General features: G+C 36.5%; 1 long non-coding RNA gene across 1 annotated transcript; it reads left to right on the top strand.

The window, feature by feature from the left end:
- Nucleotides 1-245: 245 nt before the first annotated feature.
- On the top strand, nt 246-2,836 carry LOC110755866 (uncharacterized). Its single transcript, XR_002526570.2, has 4 exons — nt 246-457; nt 1,115-1,287; nt 1,719-2,144; nt 2,502-2,836. It is a non-coding gene; the product is annotated as an uncharacterized LOC110755866 (long non-coding RNA).
- Nucleotides 2,837-6,189: the final 3,353 nt, after the last annotated feature.

Raw genomic sequence — 6,189 nt, 5'->3', positions numbered from 1 at the left:
ATTAATTAGCTATTCCACAAAAAATTAAAGTCCGAAAAATATTACAACATAATAATTAATATTTATTAAGTAATATAATTTATGAATTTAATTAACATATTTAATACTAATTGTTCACTAAATAAATAATAGTTAAAACGTAATTACTAATAAAAGTAATTAAAATAAAGCAAAGATATTGTTTAATTACAAAAAAGAAAATAAAAAAACCTAAAGAAACTAATTTGATATTGCACACAGCCGCCCAGGCCGCCTAGCCCAATTTGTCGAAATTTTCTTGTGATTCTTTGTGTTATCGGCTTGATCTTTCCTCGTCTGTCGCCTGTGCTAATTCTGGTCAAGCATGCAATTGAAAATTATCGTTGATGTTGTCTGCTAAAGAACAAATAGCATGCGAAGATCACCTGTTAGACCCTTTTGTTGAGAATTTCGTACTGGAAATCAAAGTCCACTTCGGGTAAGTCCTCAAAATCCTCAAAAAAATCTTGTTCTGGTCTATATCTTTGTTGTTTTGACAAGGAAAATTGTATCTTATTCAGAACAGAGAAAGAAAACCTACAAGAAAGATGGGCTAGAAAGAAAACAGAGAAAGGAAAACTATTTCTTTGTTCTTTTCATCTTCAAAGATATTTTGTAGAAAACCATCAAAATCAGACCAACAATCATGAGATGACATATGAAATCAGATTACATTCAGCCCAAAACTCTGTCCAATCAACATGAGTTACACTACAGTAGTCTTTGAAATGCTTTAACAAACACCCCCCAAGAGAAGCTATTATAATATTTCTGTTAGTTTTGATACGTTAATATAATAATAATGTCATATTGTGTTGTAACTCGCAAGTTTGTGGGAGTCTTTTTTGTTGTGTGTGTGTGTGTGCAGGGGGTGGGGAGGTGGAGGGGAATGAAATGGAAGAAGGCCAATGCATTATGCATCCAAGGGAGAATTATGCCCCAATCCCGAAAATGGATTTCTCCAACCCTTAAATTAGATCTGCAAACGAATTTTGCACTCAATGTATTTCATATTTTTGTCATTTTGGGATTTGACATGCTTTTCTTCACATGTTGATGGTTTCGCGTTTCTCTGTTCTATTTTATTATATGGTAGGATGCAGGATATTGAACTTATGCACATGTGGTATGCTCTAGATTTAGCTGTTCTTGCGGTTGGAGTGATGGAAAGGACTATGACTGGTGAAAGAAAGTTTTCATCAAGTTGCATTTGACCATTTGAAAGATCTACAAAACCATTTGGAGGCTGTCAATGACATCCCTCGCAAGGTAGTCTATTCTGAATATGGTTTTCTTTTAGCCTAACATTTTCAATCGTACGTCTTTTTTGTGGTTGTTAAAACTGTTATTTTCTCATGTTTATGCCAGATAAGTTCAACTTGCAATTACATGTCTAACATGTTTCCTCAAGCAAATCTGTTGCCTGTTGTCTTTGAAAGTTGTTTTGTGTAAAATATAGTCACCAAAAAATGCACGCAAAACAAATTATTTATCATTCATGTTCTGATGCTAGAGAAATAGCAACTGCTAAATGGATCACATTTTGGTATTTTGTTCAATTTTACTTTGAAGTTTCATGTTTTCCTTTGAAATCTAAATGCTCTCAATTTGTTTGTGATGTCATCAGTTTTATTAATTTGCTGCATCTTTTTTCCTGTTCTTCATTGTAATTATTTTATAATGCTTCTGTAATGATGCAGATCATGATGGCGAATGTCATAAGTTCGCTTTTACATATGGATGATGTTTCTCTCAATTTGGCTCATTGTGCCTCAACATGGAGCTATTCTGAATCACATTACACATGTATTTCAGAGAAAACTGATCTAACACGTGAAGAGGGAAACAAATTAGTTGTATCTTTCACGAGGAAACTACTAGATATATTACATCACTGTCTTCCTTCAACTATAAGTTTATAACTGAACTAGATCATGCTCTAAGTGATGGCGTAAGTAGGGGTGGAAGACAAGCATTGGAGTGGAGAGCATCAATTGCTAAACATTTAAAGAGTGGGAATGGCAGTTGTCAATTTTGCAGTGTCTTCTTTCGTTATCTGAACGCCAGTGGCAGTGGAAAGAGGCATTAACTGTATTACGTCCCGCACCATCTAAGCTACTTAACCTGTGAGTTACAAGCCTTTTCTTCTTTGGGAATTTATATGATGATCAATTGGTTCTTGTGCATGAATTGCTTTTTGGATATTTGTTATAGATCATTGGTTTGCAAATGGTAGTTTATGACGATTATAAACTATAATGATCATCCAGGCCAAACAAAATATGATGACCTCATTATTCCAAATGATCGAAATAGATGATAGTATATAATCAGTTAATATGAAATTGCTGACATCTTACTTTCTGAAGGTAAATATTGTAGGTGTTCTTATTTATGAGAAATTTCTATGTAGTTTTATGCATAAATTATCTGGTTTTGGAGAGCATGTTTTTCTGGAATTGCCCTTTTTTTTGTTTTTTCAGGGAAGGGAGGGTGTGTTATTGGCTGCAATTCTAGGAACCAAAATATGGTCCCAAACTACAAAATAGTCTGCATCCCCACACATTTTCCCTGGGGACATTAATGTTGTAACCTGCTCCTGATCCTTCTCCAATCATAGTATAGAAACCATCATCAATAGCTGGATAAAAGGCTTCCGAACTCATGCCCGAAAGAAGCACAGCTCCATACGGTCATCATAACTAAGAACTTCAATCTTATGTGAGGCAAGTCAACCAAGAAAGTTACAAGTTATAAAACTTTTGATAGAATGCAAAGACTTAGAAATTGTTTTGTCACAAATTCCTTGAAAGCGTAAAAAGCCTCCTGATAGCAACTTCAAAGTCAAGAAAACAACAAAGGAATGTCATGCAGCACATATTAACAACACTACAGTATAACCTAAACTTTTTGTGTATGTTACACATAAGCTTAAATGATAAAGCGAAAGAAACGAGTATCAGTTCAAAATTATGGCATGCCTACGAAACGAGAATCAGTTCCTATCGGGGCTGGGCGAGTCCTCTTTTTGTAAAAAAATAAATAGTATAGCCGCGGGGCTATACCTTTAAATATATTCTAGCTGGCCGGTTATACTGTGGTCCTTTTTTTTAAATTTTTTTTATAAATAAATAGTATAGCCGATCGGCTACACTCTTTAAATATATATTGGGATCCTCTTTTTTTTATTTATAATTTTTTTCCCCTTATTTTCGTTTATCGATAAGATTAGTTTAGAACATTATCCATTTCTATTAGGCCATTACCCGAGTCTCTATTGTCCCCTTTTCATTTTTTACTTTTCCAGAGTTATTACTCGTATAAAGAATTTAGCATTTTTCCCATTTAATACTCGTATTATACACATATGTACATATTTTTCAATAATACTTCCCTTTTTCGTACACGTCTTAGTGAGAATTCACAGGTTCGTTCACTTACTAGCACTAGTTCGTACCTTATCTTAGAGAGCAAGTACCCGTGACCTCCGCACAGAGTATAACTGTGCTGCGGCTATGGCTGCTAAAAAATAAATTAAAAAAATCAGCCGACTAGGTGCTATTAGTCAGGTCCTTTCTCAACACTAGCTCCCCCAATCTTGAAAGCTTGATCGACTTTGGCTTCACTGTCAGGCGCTAAGTCCATGTAGTAGAGTTCGCCCCTTCTAGTACCACAACCAATCGTCTTACTGCTGAGAAAGTCCTAAAAAAACAATGAGTTGGCCAAAAGGTTACAGTGCAATCCAAAGCCGTAGTAATTCGGGCAGCAGACAATAGATTATGGTGCAAGGATGGAACAATCAACACATAATCCAAATTGAGGGAGTTAGGGAGAGAAAGAGAACCCTCCCCAATCACGAGGGAGGGGGTACCATTAGCATTAGACACCACTGATTGAGGAGATGGTGTATGAGAGGCAATTTGTCCAGGATCAAATGTCATATGGTTAGTTGCTCCTAAGTCAATGATCCATGTGTTTTTCTTGGATGAAGTATTTAAAACATAACCTTTGGTACCTGTTGTGGCTATAGAGGCAGATGCTGGAAGATGTAGCCGAAACCATAGGACTTACAAGATCTGATTCGGAAGATGTGTTGAGTGATTTGCTCCTATTCTTGCTGGGAGCTTTGGAATGGTCCCACCAATCAAGCTACCTAATCAGTTCGTAACAACTAGCACGGGTATGTTTGTCTCCTCAACAATGGGTGCACTTCTTCTCTGGAGAAGAGCCACCGGTAGAATTCTGGGGCCCCCTTTGACGTTGAGTTACCATGACAGAAGCTTCCTGAGCACTAGTCATGGTCATTCTCTATTGAGCTTCGCGACAAACATAGGCAAAGGTTAGATCAAGGTTTAATTTAGGATCTTTGCGTAGGATTTCGACCCGGACTTGATCAAACTCAGGGTCAAGAATGACCAAAAACAGGTGAACACGAAGACGATCGAGTTTTGTCTGACGCTCAGTCACATCGGAGGCGTAGTGCATGTGGATGGGACTCAAATGGTCAATATCTTGAAAGATGCCCTGCAGCTGGCTGTAGTATTTATGAACAGGTGCACCATTCTGTTTAATAGTGAACACCCGTTTGTTGAGATAAAAAAGATATGTTTCATTGCCACCATCATAGTAGGTCTTCTTGACAGTGGCCTAGATTTCTTTGGCGGTACTTAACCGGATGAAAAGACTTATCAAGTTAGGGGACATGGAGTCGATTAACCACCTATTGACCCGAAAGTTCTCGGTACACCATTTGTTGTAGGTGGACGATATCTCAGGAGGCTTTGGAGTGTTAGAAATTAGGTAACCCATTTTTTCGCGAGCAGCAATGCTCATCTCCATGACTTGAGACCATAAGACATAATTGGTCTTAGTCAGGGTGACGCCGGCAGGGAGCGGGGAGTTGTCACTTTGAATAGTAACGATTTGAGGAGTGGAGGTAGAAGATCCTACATTGGGCGGAAGCAAGACATCGCCCATTGCTGCGGAACAATTTGAGGGTAAGATAAAGATATGTGTTGAGGGAGTTTGATAAGAGGATTTGATTTGAGAGTTTAGGATTTGGATTTGAGGAATTTGATTTAGGTTTGTGTTTGAATTTGATGGCATGATTTGAGGGCTTAGAGACAACCTAGGATCGATTGCTCTGATACCATGCTAAAATATGAATATGGTTTGATTACTTTAGGTTAATTGTATTCTTCTCAATAAGAAAGTACATATAGGAGTTTACAAGGGTGCTTTACAAGGGAATAGATACAGTAATTAATTCGGAGAATATCTCCTAATTATACAAGGATGTGTCAACTATATGAAATAAGGAAATAAATCGCCTAATTAACTTAGGAAATAAATCTCCTTAATTTAGTAGGTTCACTCACGTCAACATATGCTACATCACCTATTGTAAGGAAATATTTGAAATAGTATTATATTTGAATTACTCGTTTGGTAAATTTATTTTGTTTTCGATTTGCTCTTTATAAATTGAAGATGGAAAAGAAAATTGAGAACAAGGTAAGATGAATTTGTTTTTCTTAGCAAACATAACGTTAAGGTAAAATGTAATATAACTACTATATAAACATAGCAAATATCTGACTACATTAAAAAAAAAAGGAAAACATGTTTAAAAGCTTTCCTTGTTTTGTTACCCGCTTATCCCCACCCTCCCTATATTTCTTCTCCACGGAGTCTTCTTCCCCAACATTCCACAAAGCAGAAATATACACATTTGTTACACACATAGTTGCTTGAGATGTCTAGGTTTTCTTTCTTCCGTTTCTTCCTTCTAGTTCTTGTTTTCTCAGGTTTGTTGTCTTATCTTTTGTCAGTTTTTTCGGTGCTTTTCATTTGTTTTTTTTTTCTTTTGGGTTATAACATTACTTATTCTTGATTCACAATGCAACACATAAATTTTACCTCTTTGTTTTAAGTGAAACATGTAGCAATTTAATTAAAACTCTAGTGGTACACCACTTATCCTTATTCACATTCATCACAAGATTTCAAGGAACTCTCACTCTTCACCTCTCATCAAGGGGGAGGGGATTTTCTCATACACCTACACACACTGTCAAAGTGCCATGGAGATTCGAATCTAAAACCACACATCTGCAAGTCAATGTTCTTTCTCACTGGACTAGGCCCCATTAACAGCAAGTCCTACTTATC

This window comes from Prunus avium, chromosome 7, assembly GCF_965620075.1.
Source record: "Prunus avium chromosome 7, drPruAviu1.hap1.1, whole genome shotgun sequence".
In the NCBI taxonomy this organism is placed as follows: Eukaryota; Viridiplantae; Streptophyta; class Magnoliopsida; order Rosales; family Rosaceae; genus Prunus; species Prunus avium.
This window is presented reverse-complemented; position numbering and strand designations above follow the sequence as displayed.